Source organism: Triturus cristatus, chromosome 11 (genome assembly GCF_964204655.1).
Source record: "Triturus cristatus chromosome 11, aTriCri1.1, whole genome shotgun sequence".
Taxonomy (NCBI): domain Eukaryota; kingdom Metazoa; phylum Chordata; class Amphibia; order Caudata; family Salamandridae; genus Triturus; species Triturus cristatus.
In genome coordinates, this window is record NC_140594.1 from 608,448,587 (window position 1) to 608,466,521 (window position 17,935).

Genomic DNA, 17,935 nt, shown 5'->3' on the forward strand with positions numbered 1-17,935 from the left:
ACGGGCTGGATCAGGCACCGTTAGCCGCGCAGGGAGTGAGACAAAGTTCATGGTCACAGATGCAGGCTCAGACTGGAGCTTTCAGAGGCAGAAGGCAGGAAAAGGCTTGATGACAGAATTCGGGCCTACTCGCCTGAATCTGTAAAATGTGGAAAGTGAACCACATAAAGTCGGTGGCCTTTCATACTTAGGAAAGGAATATCTGACCCATTCATGGTGGATCTGAAAGAGGACATATTGACGGTGGACGCACATATATTTGCGTCTTCAAAACTGGAGCAGGAGGGAACATACATGTACGTATAGCATGTACATGGAGCCGTTGGGGTCTACGATAGGGGACATAACTGATCACAAAATTCATATTTCCTCATTCCCTCCTTGTCCCCTTCGGACCTTTAGGAGATATCGATCTTCATCAATCCATCGATCTGTTCATATAACATCATTTGTTCTTCTTTCTTCTTCCGGGATCTCGAACGAAAACTTGGATGTGGGATACACGAGGTGGCACACAGACCACAAATCGCTGGCCCACATTGTAAACATAAGCAGCAACTGAATAGTATGAGAAAGCCAATACCTAGGAAGGAGAGCATTCTCCATCCCCAGGCTGACAACACGCCCCAGAACCAACCGGACCAAGTCCAGGTGCCTGGACTCTGGTGTATCTGGCTTATAATCTTATGAAGGCGGGTTATGGCTTTATATACTGACGGCGAATTTTCTGGTATGAAAATGCAGCAACTTGATCCGATGACCCTACAAGCTCCGCCCCTATCGGCCAGGATGACGTCAAGGACAAGACGATTTTGAAGCACAACAATCCGCATAGCAGACTGCTCTTCTGTTAAATTGCCTAAGGCGGAAATAGTTTCGTTCACTACTGCTTCAAGGGTTCTGGTTAATCTACGTATCAGCTTACTATTAGTGACTGTACCTATATAGGGAAAGAAACCTTTATTGAAATCTGTGTATTTTTCCCATGCTGTTTCAGTGTAATCAACAATTGGGAGATCTCTCTGCTGTCTATTGTGTACTAAATGGGTATTTCTATAATAATCAGGAGGAGCTAGGAAAACAGGTGGTAGAAGGAAAGCTATGTAACAGGTACCATCCCAATCTAAAGGTAGGCGTATATATGCGGTCTGGCCACATATAAAGTAGGAATGACGAGAAGCTCTAAATGTAGACTTGCCTTGATCACTGAATTTTATTACAGTGGTGCATTTACTATGGCCCATGTGTATGGAGCCATTCTTTCTTATACATAGTTCCCCTTTTACTGGGAATACGGACATGGCGGGCAACATTGGTGTAGCTTCAGATTCAACGTTCAGGATCATGAGGTTAAGTGTAAAATTACCTAATCCATATACTTCATTTTCTAGATCAGTTCCTGTTCTTTTGGGAAGTCCCTCCTTGTTAGGGTAGCAGACTTTAAGCAAAACTAAGTTCAGGTTTCCCCATACCCAGTTGTCTTGATAAACTGCGGAATTCGAATCTAGGGAATTAATCAAACTAAACCATGCTCCACAGGAGCCATTGTGTGTGAACGGATAGGGAAAGAGGGGCAAAACTCCCTTATAGTTCTGATAGGGAGGGAGTCGGCCACATATCCAACAATTTGTGGCATTGCTGGTTTGATGAGAATGATGTAGCATACTAATGAAAGTGTTATTGCGCAGCGCAAATCTATAAGACAATTCATGTGGAGGTAATTCACTAAAAGAATGTTCTGCAGTTATATTATAAGTACGCTTAGGAATAGGGTAATGCATGTGCAATAGGATGCTGACAATGATGATCAAAAGACTTAGAAAAAACAAAATTAATAATGTTACTGTACAATGACTACGAAATGATTTACAATACGCATGCTTTTTGAGCTGCATTTGATTATTTCTTTCTCTATTCCGGTCCAGAGGATACATGTCAGAGACAAATTCAACCGATTCACCTTGGAGAGGACTTAAACAATCAAATTGTCTGACTTACTGGACCTCAATTTTAGTTTATACAGTTCTTGTTTCGTTAATTCAGCCAAGGGAAGCTTTGAGTCTGTTTGTGAGGGAATACAGGGTTGAGTCTCTTTGCTGGATGGTAGTCCATAAAATTTCTTGATATGACTCGAGTGCAACCACCCTTTCCTTCCCTCGATTTTCACAGCTGTCCTTGTGGTAAGTAAAACCAACTTCGGTGACTTCCACCTAGGATCCAGTTGGCTCTTCCGGTCGAAATTCCTGACCAAAACCAGATCCCCAGGAACCACGTCATGGGGTTTCACCTCAGTATTGTCGGGAAAAGCTGCGGATACCTGTGAACGACAAGATTGTAGTGCAGACATCAAGGAAGCCAGGTAATCTGTCAGCATATTACAGTCAACGTCAGTTATTTTACGAGGTATAGGCGTCCCCCACATATTTGGTGGTCTACCGAAGATCACCTCATACGGGGATAGCCCTGTTCGAGAATGTGCTACCATTCTCATGTAAAAGAGCGCAACTGGTAAAGCTACTATCCAGTCGACACCTTTCTCTCTACATATTTTGGACAATCTAATTTTCAGAGTTTGATTATGGCGTTCCACGAGACCTGCCGCCTCGGGATGTCGGACACAGTGAAATTTCCATTGGTATCCTAATAGAAGGGAAACGTGTTTCATTAGTTCGGATGAGAACGGCTGGCCGTTATCTGAGTAGACAACACGTGGTAAACCGTACCGTGGGAAGAATTCTCGAACTAACTGTTTGGCAGTAGTCGGGGCAGTGTAATCTGAAACCGGGTATGCTTCTGTCCAACGGGAAAGAGCACAGACAACTACGAGAACATATTTGAATCCTCGACATCGTTCCATCTGGATATAATCCATCTGGAGGACTTCAAAAGCATGATCGGGAGTTTGGAATCCACCCTGTTCTACGGGGATGCTTTTACCTGGATTAAACTGACAACATATCATACAGGTACGAACTTTTTGTTTCGCTGCGGCTCGCAAGTGTTTGTTGAACCAAATGTGTTGAATGCTGTCTAGCATAGCTTTTTCTCCTAGGTGCGCTGGACTATGTATAGTGTTAATGATGACTTGGACCATTGAGTCGGGAAGAAACCATATAGATTTTTCCTTCGTCATCCATCCTTGATCTGTTTGGATCCCTCCTAATTCAGTCCATTTCTTTATTTCTTCTGGTGTAGCATGTGTCTGTATGTCAATTACATCAAGGGCGGGATCCTTAACTGTCATGCAATGTGTTGGTGTCAGGACTATTGTCTTTGTCATGTCAGTTGTGTGAGTCTGATTCTGAGCAGTCTGTTTAGCTGTTCTGTCAGCTAGGTCATTACCCTGAGAAATAATATCGGTAACTTTTGTGTGGGCTTTGCATTTCATAATCGATATTGCAGTAGGTAAATGAATCGCGTCTAATAGGGCTTGAATGAGGGGTCCGTGTTGGATGTGGGCACCGTGAGAAGTTAAATAACCTCTCTCTCGCCACAGTACGCCGAAGTCATGGACGACTCCGAATGCATAACGTGAATCTGTGTATATGTTGACTTTTTTATTTGTGGCTTGAATACAGGCTTGTGTCAGAGCGATGAGCTCTGCTGCTTGAGCTGACAAAGTGTTAATACAATTTGTTTCAATGACTTCAGTGTCTGTTGTGACTGCGTAAGCGGCCACTAACTCTCCTGTACTTGTTCTCATACATGACCCATCTACATATAATGTCAAGTCTGGATCTGTCAAAGGGATATCTGTCAAGTCTTGTCTGGGTTTCGTCGTGATAGTAATGACTTCGACACAATCATGTGCCAATGGATCTGTTCCGCCTACTGGTAACAGTGTGGCAGGATTTAACGTATTACAACGTCTGATTTCTATGTGTGGCTGAAACAATGTTAATTCGTAACCGGTGAGTCTTGCTATAGTCAAGTGTTGTGTTTGTGTGCGGTTCAAGAGAACCTCTACTGCGTGTGGTACTTGTACTGTCAATTGATGTCCTAACACTATGGCATCGCTTTGTCTGATTGCTAAAGCTGTTGCTGCCACTGATTTCAGGCACGCTGGAAGTGCCTGAGCTACTGGATCTAATGTACTAGAGAAATAAGCACATGGTTTGTGTGATCCTGCTTGTTCCTGAGTGAGTACTGACAAAGCAGTACCTTCGCGTTCTGTAACAAAGAGTGTAAACTGTTTACTGTAACATGGTGTTGCTAGGACAGGTGCTTGGCATAAAGCTTTTTTTAAGCTTTCAAAGGCATGTGTATGTTCTGGAGTCCAAGGGAGGACAGTCGATGTGGCTGCCTCCTGTGTTGTCAACTGGATGAGTGGTTTTGCTAGAAATGCATATTGAGGGATCCACTGCCTACAGTATGAAGTGAGGCCTATAAAAGCCCGCACCTCCTTTTGTGTCTTGGGTGGTGGCATGTTAGCAATTAACTGGATGCGGTCGGGTGTAAGCTGCCTTCCCTCCTTGGACAGCGAGTGCCCAAGATAAACAACTCGCTGGACACAGAATTGCAGCTTGGAAGGGGACACCTTGTGCCCCTTGTCAGCCAGAAATTTTAAAACCGTCAGCGACGCTTTTTCACATTCACGTTCGCTTCGGGCGGTGATCAGCAGATCATCGACATATTGAAGCAAGGCAGTGTTAACTGGCATGTGGATACTGTCAAGTTCTCGTTTCAGTGCTTGGCTATAGATGCTGGGGCTTTCTGTAAATCCTTGAGGTGCGCGTGTGAATTTAAAACTTCGTCCATTTAAACTAAAACCGAATAAGTATTGACTTTCTGGATCAATTGGGACACTAAAGAAAGCATTCTTGAGATCAATTACAGTGAAAAACGTTGCTTCTGAGTCAATAGCTGTGAGTAATGAGGAGATATCTGGGACCACAGGGTATTGTGGTACAATGCATTTATTTAATTCGCGCAGATCAATAACCAATCGATATACTGGTGGTGCTTTTGGATCCGTTCTTTTAAGAATCGGAATTATCGGGGAATTACATACATTGGAGTCGGTCTCGACAACCACTCCTTGGGCAATAAGCTCGTCAATGATTTGCAGTAAAGCCACTACAGCATCTGGTGGTAACTTGTATTGTCGCATTCGTGGTAGTACCACTCCTGATTTCAGTGTAACTCGATATGGTGTAATGTTCATGCAACCAACATCAGTGGGGCCTTGTGCCCATAAATGTGTAGGTAAATTCTGCAGTCGGTGATCCATGTCTCTGGATACGTAGTGACCTTTAAAGTCACGTAAAAATAGTCGTACTCCTTCCGGAGAGCAACATATTATGGCTCCTAGAGCTTTCAATGTTTTTATACCTAACAAGTTTTCTGGACATGATTTAGTAAGCAATAAATCTGTAGTACGTGTTAATGGACCGACTGTAAGTGGAAGAGGTTGTGTTACGTCATTAATTATAGGTTTTCCTGAGAATCCAAGGGAAATATTTTGTGAGCCTGAGAGGGGTGCCCCTGGAACTTCACTGCGTCTTATAGTTGTTCTGCTTGCCCCTGTATCAAGTAAAAACTTTCTGTCTTCCCCTAATAGTTCACTATGTACATAAGGTCCCTCTTGGTCTACAGGAACCTCTATAAGGGGTAAGCCAACTTCCCTCTCTAGGCTATCTCATGAGTATCGTTGGTAATCGGGATAATCTGTTTGTGCGTACTGATACATTTGTTGTGTTGTTGCTTGTGTTGCAGCAACAGGCTGCGCTTGTGGTGGTGCTACGATCTGTTGTGGAGCTGCCTGTTGCGGAGCTAATTGTTGCGGAGCTAACCTAGGTTGTGCATTCTGAGGAATTTGTTGTTGATTCTGATCCTGTCTAGGTGGACGTGGTCTCTCATGTGTTCTACCTGTGGCAATATTATGTTTCAGGACTGGACAATCGTGTATATAATGACCTGGTTGTTTACAGTAGTTGCATGTCCCTTTCGCAGGACTTGCGGAATCACCCTTTTGGTGACTATCGGCCGGAACTGATTGTGCAACAAGCATTTTCATTTTCGTATCTTTCATACGTCTTTGTTCATGTTCTTGTTCTTTTCTAATTCTATTGTGGTGATATTGTAACATCTGTAGCATCTGTGATGGGGTATTACCTTGCCAGGTACTTTCGAATTTCAATACTCTATTCTTGACTGTAGCAGAGAATTTTCGACTAATTTTGTCACAAACAGATGTGGATATGACTCACTACTGGCTTTTATACCACTATTTATACTAAAACATTTTTCAAATCGGGAATAGAAATCACTAGTGTCTTCATCTGGTTTTTGTTTACAGGCTGAGATTGCACCCCAGTCTTCCTTTTTCGTAGTTAATAAACGTGGCAGTACCTGTATTAGTAATCCTGCTAATGCTGTAGTCTTTTCCCCAAGCCCTGCTCCTGCAGCTCGGGCCTTTTCTTCGTTTTCTAATGCTGTCCAATCTATCTTTTGGTCTCCCACCTCCCATTCTTTTTCTTTGAGTTTCTCATAAACACCGGCGGGTAATAGGACTTTTAATATTTTCATAATATCGGGGTAGGTATACTCTCCCATGAGTAACATGTCTTTTATCTCACGGTGGAAACCTGCTGGGTCCTTGTCATGGCTGGGTACTACTTTCTTCATTTCTAATAATTCTAGTTTAGTTATAGGCGTGTACACAACCACTCGTGTAAAATTATCACCGGCACCTCTAATTGGGTGTACTTCGCGTAACGGATTCTGTCTATCTATGTGATACATTTTTCTTCCCATGATGGGAACTGGAACGTGTTCTGGGCATACAAAATTTAAATATTGGTTTCGGGATTCTAGAATTTCCTTAATCAAATCAGTACCTGACCCTCTCCATATATTCGTGAGTAGTTCTGTCAATATGTCAGGTAAGGGTCCTGGATCGGAGTGTTGGCCTTTATATAATATAAGGAGGTGTTGAATCATGTATATACTAGCTAAACGCTGTTCATATGGGTCTAGATTCAGAAACGTGTGTGCAAGTACGTCGTCATTGTATTCGCCGGGACTGTCAGCCCATTGTACTGCTGATCTGTTCGTCCATGGAATCGAGCACGTGGTACCCCCTTCGATCTCGGAGTAATTTATCAGCGGCTTGGAATAAGTATTCAGGGGATTTTGTATTTAGCATAGGGTTTGGAAGATGTCTATTACATTCTGGACGTATTGGACGTATTGGGTCGTTAAAACCTCTGGTATTATTATGGGATCTTCCTCTACCTACATAAGCTATTGTATCTACTTGGTCTGATTCTTGCTCCCCCTCCTCTCTGTTTAGGTCAGCGGCGTCTATCTCTAATCTTTCTTCGTGTATTCGTTCTATTTCTTTGCGGATCTTTCGGTACATAGCTACTATACATAACTGTTTATCATGTCTTCCGTCTGATATATTCTGACCCCAAGTGACAAGTTTTTGCATTTCTTCCGGATTTACCCCAGGCCGGTCTTGATTTCTGATTACACAGTTTATGAGGAAACGTAACAGTTGTCCCTGTACCTCCGCTTTCTGGTACTCCATGGCTCTGCTAATACTTTCAGGACTTCGTCCTGACTGGACAAAGTGATATATATTTTCTAAATGTGTAGCCATTCCTGGTAGCTTCGTTAAATATATTGCAGCTCGTCGAATACGTAATGACGACAGCAGCATTTCGTCCCGTTTACCGGGTACAGGATCATATCTACAATCTACTAGAAGTTCCTTGAGCATGTCGGGAGTTGCTAGTTTGGGCGTACGTTGGTGTGCTAATTCTCTAAGGGAAAATTTATTTCCTCTGGGTGGCGTAGAAAAAATGTCTGTCGTACCTCCTGTAGCACCGTCTGGGGTGCTGGACGTGAAAGGATTTGTTGAAGGTGAGACAGCAACCGTCGTTGCGGGAAAAACTGTAGAAACAGATGTGTTTGTCGGAATGTGTGTCGAAGCTTGTTGTTGTGGAGGTACAGACGGAGAGTCTTGGCGATGAGCATCATCGGCAAGCGGTCTGTGTGGTGCGGTATTAGCATACTCAGGAGCTGCGTCATCTAAATAAGAGGAAAGGAAAACATCTTGTGCGGTTCTAGGATGCCCCTTGGGATGTGCTTTTATCGGAAACAATGGAGGTGGCAAGTCTTTTGGTATTTCCGGAGTAGCCTTAGGTAACCCTTCGGCCAGAAGTGGATACATACCATTCATAAGGGCGTTTCTTTGTCTGTCTATTTGTTCTGATTTTACTCGGGTACCTTCCTCAAGCAATAGATTTTCTCGGACTTTATTTGAATTCTCCTTACCCTTATCTTCCTGTCTGAGTGCTTTTTCTGTACGTCTATATGATTCTTTACGCCATAATTCAATGGCATCTTTCTGTGACTGTCTGGCTTTCTTTTTCCATAATTCTTCTTCTACTCTCATGATGCAATCTGCATCCCAGGTCCCCGCTGCGGGCCATCTCTGACTCTCTGGTAATTCTTTGGTGTAGTCCACCCATAAATCAAGAAATAATACGGCATCTAGGCCATGCTTATGATACATAAAGTACCCTGGAGTGTCCCTAGGTGGGATGGGAACGGCTTCTTCGAGTACACCTTTTCTAGTTTTGATCTGTCTTAGTTTCGAAAAGAGCGGCATTTTTAGACCTTATTACTAGAACACACTTTACAAAAACACAATAATGAACAGTCATTCACACCACAGTATATAGAACGTATTTGAAACATTTAACACTTAACAGTTTTACGAACAATGATAACTAATAGAAAACTAGTTACTGACATTATACTGACACTAGATAATACTTATTTATCTTATTTATATGCAAAACATACTATATATACTGCTAAACAGTACAGATACACTGCTAAAACAGTGCAGACCGGATTTGTGTACCCAAACCCGTCTTGACCGGCACAGACTATGTGCACGTTAAATGCCTCCCCGGTAATGGTACTCACCGGGTAGCTCGGAACGGAAGGCCTCGGAACGGAACTGAAACTGGACTGGACCGGACTGGACTCGGAACTTCGGAACCTGGCGGGTCTCTGTATACCTCGGATCTTGCTCTCTCAGCTAGGCTCTGGTCGGGATACTTCGCACTTCTCACCGCCTCGTCTGGGTGTTGATCGCAGCCTCAGTCGTCCCCGCTTGGCCGGAGGGAGATACAGGAAATCCTGCAGATACGCGTTTTTGTCCGTTCAGCTGTGGCAGGAGACCGGGCCTGCAACGCACCGCCGGCGCGTGAGATGAGAAAGTGTCCCTATTCGGGCGCCAATTTATGTGGTAAATATTTCGTTACCGGTACTATTTTTTATGCGGTAAAGTCTATTAAGAATAACTCAGTAAAATGAGAGGCAGAATCCGTGGTATTAGAGGGTTTAAAAAGGCTTTATTCCTATACAAAGGAACACAATTCGAATTGTTGGCGTTCTATTCCATCACCACGAAAGTTCAGGAAGGAAGGGCATATATTATTGACAGGTAATCATTTTTATAGAAAAGGCATTACAGTGAAACAGATGCAGTAGGCGTATCAACTGATAAGACAGAATAAACTATGCATGCGTAACTAGAATAGGCGTAACTAGACAACGTCATTTATATATGATGTCACAAGTGGGTGGATCCATAAGAGAATCCTGCAATGTCAGCAGAAATATTTGGCAGAGATGCGTGCGCAGCCGCATGACGTGTGATTGACGTGCAACTAGAGGGAGAAAGGACTTGACATTTAGCTCTACATGTGGAGACAGAAGTCTGGGGTTATGTCAACCTAATCCCAAATCATATCTAATATCCTATGTTTAAAGAACTGTGTTATCCAAAAAGAGAGGTCTCTTAGGATAGAATCTTATTCTATACTGACTATACTGACTGTTAGTGCGTGTACAAGCGTCTAAGTGTCTACACTAGATGCGAGGGGGTAGGAATATTCCATGGTAACAGGGCTATGAATTACTTGCATTAGGACAGCGAGGCCTGGCCCCTTTGCACGGTAGCTGGAGGAATGTTTACCTAAACTGCTAGACAGGAATGCATCGGATGAGGGGCGGAGGAGATAATCTTGAAGGTGAAATACAGTTCTTGGCAGGCGACGGGCTGGATCAGGCACCGTTAGCCGCGCAGGGAGTGAGACAAAGTTCATGGTCACAGATGCAGGCTCAGACTGGAGCTTTCAGAGGCAGAAGGCAGGAAAAGGCTTGATGACAGAATTCGGGCCTACTCGCCTGAATCTGTAAAATGTGGAAAGTGAACCACATAAAGTCGGTGGCCTTTCATACTTAGGAAAGGAATATCTGACCCATTCATGGTGGATCTGAAAGAGGACATATTGACGGTGGACGCACATATATTTGCGTCTTCAAAACTGGAGCAGGAGGGAACATACATGTACGTATAGCATGTACATGGAGCTGTTGGGGTCTACGATAGGGGACATAACTGATCACAAAATTCATATTTCCTCAAGGTGGTGGGGGCAACCATCCGGAGTTCAAAGCAAAAACCCTGTGGGGGTGGCTAACGGAGTGGTGGAGAACGACTTGAGAAACATAAGAACACAGAGCCCGAACGGGAACAGCGCACTTAGCAGAACTACAGTTCCCAAGTTCCCCGGCCCTCCGTAATTGACGCCGATCACGTTGACGTCACCCGGAAGCAGCTCCAGTTCAAAACGCTGCTTGGCGTTTCACTCGCCGCTGGTTATTCCTTGAAGGAGCCGAGGAGTTCAGAGCAGCCCGTGATTCTCGATGTCCAGTTCGCCCGTGTAGGGTAAGGGTGCACCTGCACCGGAGGAACCTAGTGAGCCGACCGGCTCTTGTAGAACAAACGCGGAGTACCGCGTTTACCTATTGACATCTCTTACGCTTCGAGCGTATTTTTGTAAAGTAACATACGAACCCTGCTCAGCAGTTTGCATTACCTTTGTTGGCCTCAGGGGGTTAGGTGATTAGGAAACCAGTCCCCGGCAGAGGCATCTTACACCATTGACATTTTGCATAGTATAGAGTTAAAAGACGTATTTTAACTCTCCCTCCTTTGTGTGTTTTAACAGGGGGTTTAAGAGGCGGCTGTCTGCTCTTCCCCTGTGACGTGAAGCACGGCATTAATTCTGGTGTGTATGGATACCGAGCGAGGGTGAGCGTTGGTGCATGGTTGTTGTGTGATGGGAGCACGTATTCCTAACGCCTCCCTTTTCTCCTTAGAAGCCAAGTGGCAAACAGAACAGATTGTAGCTTGTGTGAAGTCCAGGATGTTTACACCTGGAGAACAAGAGTTTTATTGATTTACAGGTGCGTTAGATACGATACCACCACAGGCTTGAGTTACCATCACAGTGTTCAACGAGGCTAATGTACTAGTGTCTTTTTCCTTTTCAGATCTCCCTCCCTGCTGTTCCCATCCTTTCCTTCCCCCGCTTGACCATACCGCTCTCCTGTGCTTTTACAGCAATCAGGGTTGGGGCTGTCGAGAGGTGGACCCCTTTTTGGCATCAATCCGCTCCCGAGGAATCTTCGAGGCAACAGTGCTCATCTCTAGTGTCCCAGCCACAGTGCACTGCAACTCATGGACACTTCTGTTTGCATGTTGGGTGTCCTCTGAACTTTCTCCGGCTCCCTCGATGTTGCTCAGCATTTGACTGTTATGCAGGTGTTTTCAGTTTCCGTTGCACTGTTGTCCACTGTTCAAGTGGTTGCAAGCACCAAGCCACAGACATCCAGCACGGGCGTCACTGTACATGTGGCCCTGCTAATAAAGGGGATGGGCGCACGTGCCTGTAGCCAGTTCAACATGATATATGCGTGTGTCCCTGTGGTCTTGTTGTATGCATGAGGGCACTGGGCCCTACAACATTGCATTGTGCTGTGTACAGCGGACGCAGACATGTCACCGCAGTCAGAGGGTTGGAGCTTGGACATGCAGTTTTCTCGTCACCCACTCAATTCGTAAGGGAAGTGGCCTGGGCCGTCGTACGCAGAGCCAACGTGGGTGTGTGGCTGCTATTTCCATGACCCTGGGCGTGGTTCTGTACTGTGAATGTGTATCTGCATGTGTCTATGGCAGTGTGGGTCTCCTTTGTGGGGTGCAGGTGGTCCCTGAAGGGTGATAGACACCAACGTATGTGATCTAGAGATTAAGAAGCAGCGCAGGCTGCCATGCTACTTCGCTCCTAGGAAGCTGACATTTTAAGCTGATATTTTAAAATTGTATACGGTGTTTTTACTGAAAATCTGATTAAGAGATTACTTGTCTGTGTTCTTCATCCCGCTCGGACTCGATCCGCCTCGGCTTTGTGCCGCTAGAGCGGCGAGTCCCTGGAAGCTGCACTTTCGCCCTCAGCGCTACGGGGAAGGTGATTGGACTAGCCGCCCTTGCCTCGTGGCTTCCCATAGGCTATTTAAGTCACGTGATTGCGACCGGGCATATCTAGAGATTAAGAAGCAGCGCAGGCTGCCATGCTACTTCGCTCCTAGGAAGCTGACATTTTAATCTGATATTTTAAAATTGTATACGGTGTTTTTACTGAAAATCTGATTAAGAGATTACTTGTCTGTGTTCTTCATCCCGCTCGGACTCGATCCACCTCGGCTTTGTGCCGCTAGAGCGGCGAGTCCCTGGAAGCGGCACTTATGCCCTCAGCGCTACGGGGAAGGCGATTGGACTAGCCACCCTCTACAGCGGACTATTTAATATGGGGGAGTGGCGGAGGCGCAGCGGACGGGCGCAGCGGGGGCGCCGACTTCGCGCCGAAGTTGCGCCTAAGTTAAGCCCGCCTGCGCCCGTCCGCAACCAGACGGGACCAGGGGCCACCCCCCCTGCTCCGCACCCCACTAACCCCAGGCTTTACTACTCTAGCCATGCCTTGCGATTTCTTCGTCCCCCTATAAACAATACTTGCCCCTGTCTATGGGCTATGGACGCCCCCACATCTTGCCAGGTTTGCTCCCTGACTCTAATCTCAGTACCCTCACTTACCCATATCCCCAGTTCTACGTTTTGGAAGCCCTCCCCATGTCAAGTCATCCCCTCCCCCACACATCATTCCACCGATTTTACTTTTCTGAGCTTGAATTGCAGGTCCCTGCCTAAGCATAAGAGGGACATTTTTGATCTTTTGGTTTCCGACAGTCCGGCGGCCCTGTTCTTGACAGAAACCTGGATGAACGACTGCACGGGACCTGACATTGCCACAGCTCTCCCTAACAACTACACCTATGTGAGCCGTAACAGACCGGGCAAGGAGGGAGGTGGCATTGCCATTATATACAAACGGACTTACTCATGTAAGTGGGAAGATTTAGCCATACCCAACTGCGAAGCTGGTTGCTTCAAACTATTATTGAATCCTAACTACACCCTGTCGGGCGTTTTACTCTATCGTCTTCCGGGCGCTGCTGGCACATGGGCCTCTTCTTTATCGGAAAATATAGCTCCTCTATTGATGCAAACCTCGAACTTTCTTCTCCTTGGCGATCTTAATATCCACTTTAACAACACACTCTGCCCTATCTGTACACATCTTCTTCAAGATTTGGCCGCTCTTAATCTACATCTTCACAACACTGGCCCTACACACAAGGCAGGTAATCTACTTGACCCCATCTTTTCGAACCTTGACACCATCACCTGCCTCCCTTCCCAACCTATTACCTGGTCCGACCACTACATTGTCGAATTTAACATCTTGACTAGTGTTATTATCGGTCCACCAGTTCACATTCAGACCCTCAGACCGAATAAAAACTGGAAAAAACTCAATCTGCCACAACTGAATCGCCAGCTTGTCACAACCCTACCCTCTCTACCCAACAATATCACTACCAAAGATGAAAGTTTAATGAACACATGGCTTTCTTCAGCCATTGACATCTGTCTCCCGGTCCGAAACGGAAAACAAAACTTTACCCTGCCCCCTGGTTTAATGACCAACTCAAATGCGCCAAATCCAAGTGCAAGAAACTTGAACGCATATGGAGATCTGAATATTCCCCCAATGATAAAGAAATGTATACAACGGAACTTCGATACTACCACTCCCTGTGCAAATCTGCCAGGGCAAACTATGTAAACACCTCTATTCTATCAGCCCAAAACCGTCCAAAAGCTCTTTTTAGAGCAGTCCAAGAACTTTCTGGACAATCAAACTTGCCAAAAGCCCCCTGTTTGGACACAGTCCAATGCAACACACTTGCTGAATTTTTCACGGAGAAAATAGACCGCATCTATGCCGGTTTTGATGCCTCCCCACGAGCATTGGACAACCCCCCCAGTACAGATCCTGACACTTCCTTCCCCCAGGATACTACTACCCTTGCCCCTCACACTTCCATTGACAAATGGGATCCGATCTCTTTAGAACTCTTCTTTAAACTCATGGCTAAAATCAAATCTGGCTCCCCACTTGATGCCATGCCCCCTCAAATTCTAAGCACCCTTGACACTCCCGCTCTTTTACCTATCCTAGCCCTCCTGAATGCATCTCTGTCGGAAGCCACCGTTCCTGCAGTTTGGAAACACGCCATGGTGGTTCCCCTTCTCAAAAAAACTAACGCCGATCCCAACAACCCTTCTAATTTCCGACCCATATCTCTACTCCCTTGCCTGTCCAAGGTATTAGAAAAACACATCGACCTCTGCCTCTCCTCTCACGTTGAGGACACGAAATTCCTACACCCATCCCAGTCTGGCTTCAGGGCTGGATTCTCCACCGAATCCACCCTCCTAGGTGTTACAGAGGCTATCAGACAGCAGGTGGACAGAGGGGAGACGGTGGCGCTTATCCTGTTGGACTTAAGCGCTGCGTTCGACACCGTCTCCCATGACATCCTCCTCTCCACCCTACAGGCCGCTGGTATCCATGGCACTGCTCTAGCCAGGATCGCCAGTTTTCTGCCCGCACGCACTTTTCAGGTCTTTTCCTCCGCTTCTGCCTCCACTGCCCTCCCGTCCCCACACGGTGTACCCCAGGGCTCTATCTTGAGCCCCCTTTTCTTCAATATTTATGTCAGTCCTCTCGCCTCTCTGGCAGAACAATCTGGTCTCTCTATATTTTCATACGCGGACGACACCCAAATCATTTTTTCTCTCTCTTCTAATAAACACGCTCCCATTTCATCTCTCCGATCTGGGCTCATTAATATTGCCAACTGGATGCAGACCAATAAACTAAAACTAAACGGCGACAAAACCGAATTCCTTCTATTCGGTCCTGACACCTCTCTCTGGGGCCCTAAGCATTGGCCTCAGCAAATGGGTCCCCTGCCGGTTCCTTCCACCAAGGCTCGCAACCTGGGAGTTACATTTGACAACCAACTGTCCATGAAGCAGCATGTTGTGAAAGTCTCAGCCACCTGTACTAATATCATGCGGTGGCTGAGAAAAATAGCATGGATGCTTCCGCCAGACACCCAAAGAACTGTGGTCCAGGCTTTAGTAACCTCCAGGTTAGACTACAGTAACGTGCTCCTCCTTGGGGCTAGCAAGGAGGTAACACGTAAATTACAGGTGGTGCAAAACATGGCAGCTCGCCTGCTCTGCAACCTACCCAGAACTGCCTCTGCCACCGTTTCCCTGCGCAGCCTTCACTGGCTGCGCATCGAATCAAGAGCAAAATTCAAAGCCCTCTGCTATATGCACCGGATTAAAACAGGCAACTCCCCCCCCTACCTTTCCATTTTGGTTCAACCATACTGTCCAGTGCGCACCCTCAGATCCTCCTCTTTTGGCACCTTCTTCGTGCCCCGTTTCAAACGCACCAGAGTTGGTGGTCGCTCCTTCTCCTATCTGGCGCCATCACTCTGGAACACACTCCCCATTTCTTTGCGCTTTGAAACTTGCTACCTGAAATTCAGGAAAGGCCTGAAAACCTGGCTTCTCTCTGCTTCATCTTCTCCCATTTTTTGTCTCCCTGCTTCTTTTCCTCTGTCAGCGCAGGGAAACCCCTGGGTATCTGTGCGCTTTACAAACCCAAATATAATAATAATAATAATAATCTAGTTTGCCTTCCATGTGTTCGGACCCCACCCAGACCTGTTCGGCCCCCTCCTTTTGGCATACTGACCCATGGCTTTGGGGTGCCATGGGTGGGTGTGTCGTGAGCCAGCTGTGCATGCGGGTGCTTCCTGCTGTGTGGTTCTGTTGCAGGCTCTGTGTTCCCCTCTGAGTAGCTTTGCTGCCCGGGTCCTGGTGGTGGGCTGCGTGGGATGTCCATGGGCTGTTGTAGGGCGTCGGTGTCGAAGGTTTGGTGGTCCTCTCCGGCATCACAGATGTGTTGTCTTCTGAGCTCTGCTGGAGGTGTCGTGTGCCACTCTGCAATGTGAAGGGGAGATGCATGTTGACATTGTGTTGACATGTATGTTGGCGCATTGTTCTGGTTTACATGCAGACTGTTTGACAATGTACATTGTGACTGTTTGGGAGGTGCTGAATACTGCTGTGGGACAGTGTACATTTGTACTACATGACAGATGTGTGGTCGTACGCATACTTTCCATTTCACAGTTTCCTGCTCTGTCAGATGTAGTTGGCATATTTCTGTGTGTGTGTGCGGAGCCAGTTGTGTCCTCTGTTCTGCAGTGTCGGCTTTGTGCATTGTATCACGTTGTCGACAATGTGGGTCTGCTGTTCTTGCTATGTGTGTGTGCTGCAGTGTGCCAAGGGGCCCAGATCTCTGTACTGAGGTGAATGTATGACATTGTTCTGCATTCTGTCCATCAATAGTTCTTTTTGCATTTGTCACCCCGAGTGGGACGAGTATGCTCAGACGTGAGTCCTGTGCTCTCCATGCCACTGGAATCAAGCTCTCCTGGCTGAAGAGGGGTGAAACCCCGAAACCGGTCCTAGGATGCTTGTTTCCAGTCCAGGAAGGACCTGGCCTGGCAGTTCGGGCTGGACTGTTCCTATTGGGCACAGGGTCAAGACTGATTTGCGTATGGCTGGGTCCAAACTAGAATGGCATGGTGAGCAAAAAAACGATGGATTTTGGCCCAGATCTCTGTACTGGGGTGAATGTATGACATTGTTCTGCATTCTGTCCATCAATAGTTCTTTTTCCAAGGGGATCAGGGACATGATCCAGGGCAATTGTGGGTGTGCAGTGTGCTACTCCTTGTTGGGCATGTGTGCGATTGTGCCCATCTCTCCCCATCCCCCCAGTCCCTGGTCGTTACTCACCCTGTTGATGTTGTGTCCAGTCCTCTCGGGTTGTGTCCGTACTCCCTATTCCTTGCACCATCTCCACACTGATGACTGTGGCCTAGCTTTCCTCCAGCTCCTCCTGTGGCGCAGGACTGCTGCCTCCTGTCGCCGTTGCAGCCATCCTGTTTGTGGCGGGTTTGTGCCTGATTTAGGTTGTCACATTATGCCAGCACCTCTTGGCCTCCTCAGCACTCCGACTGCATTCAAAGTGGTCTACTTGTGGGTCAGTTGGTGGTAGTGTTCTGTCACCTTTGTGACGCTGATCTGGTTTTGCTGTGGACTGCACCCCGTCTTCCTCTCCCTCTTCTCCTTGGCCTTCCCCGACCCCGTTGTACCTTGCTGGTGGTCTGTGGGGCTTGTGGGGTTCGTGTTGGCCTCTGCGCTGGGTCAGGGTGCATCCATGGTGCTGCGCACTTTGGATTGTTTCTGGTGTGTTTTTCTTGTTCTGCTTTCATAGTGCATTTTCCCGCTAAACGCGTGGGATTTGCAGGACTGTGGCTGGTTTTCGCAGCTTTTCGTATTGCGCTTGGCCTCATCGTAGCTTTTTAGGCATTCGTGTTTCACATTTTTGCGGCGTGGCGTTGATTTTAACGTGGCCATTTGGCACGTTATCTGGTGACTATCGCATGTTGTGAATACTTGGTTAACACGACGTAAATTTCCCGCGATAGACTGGGATGTTGTAGATTGCGTTAAGTAACTTTTTCAATGGTTATCACATGTTCTTGAGAATATGCCCCATTGATTAAAACA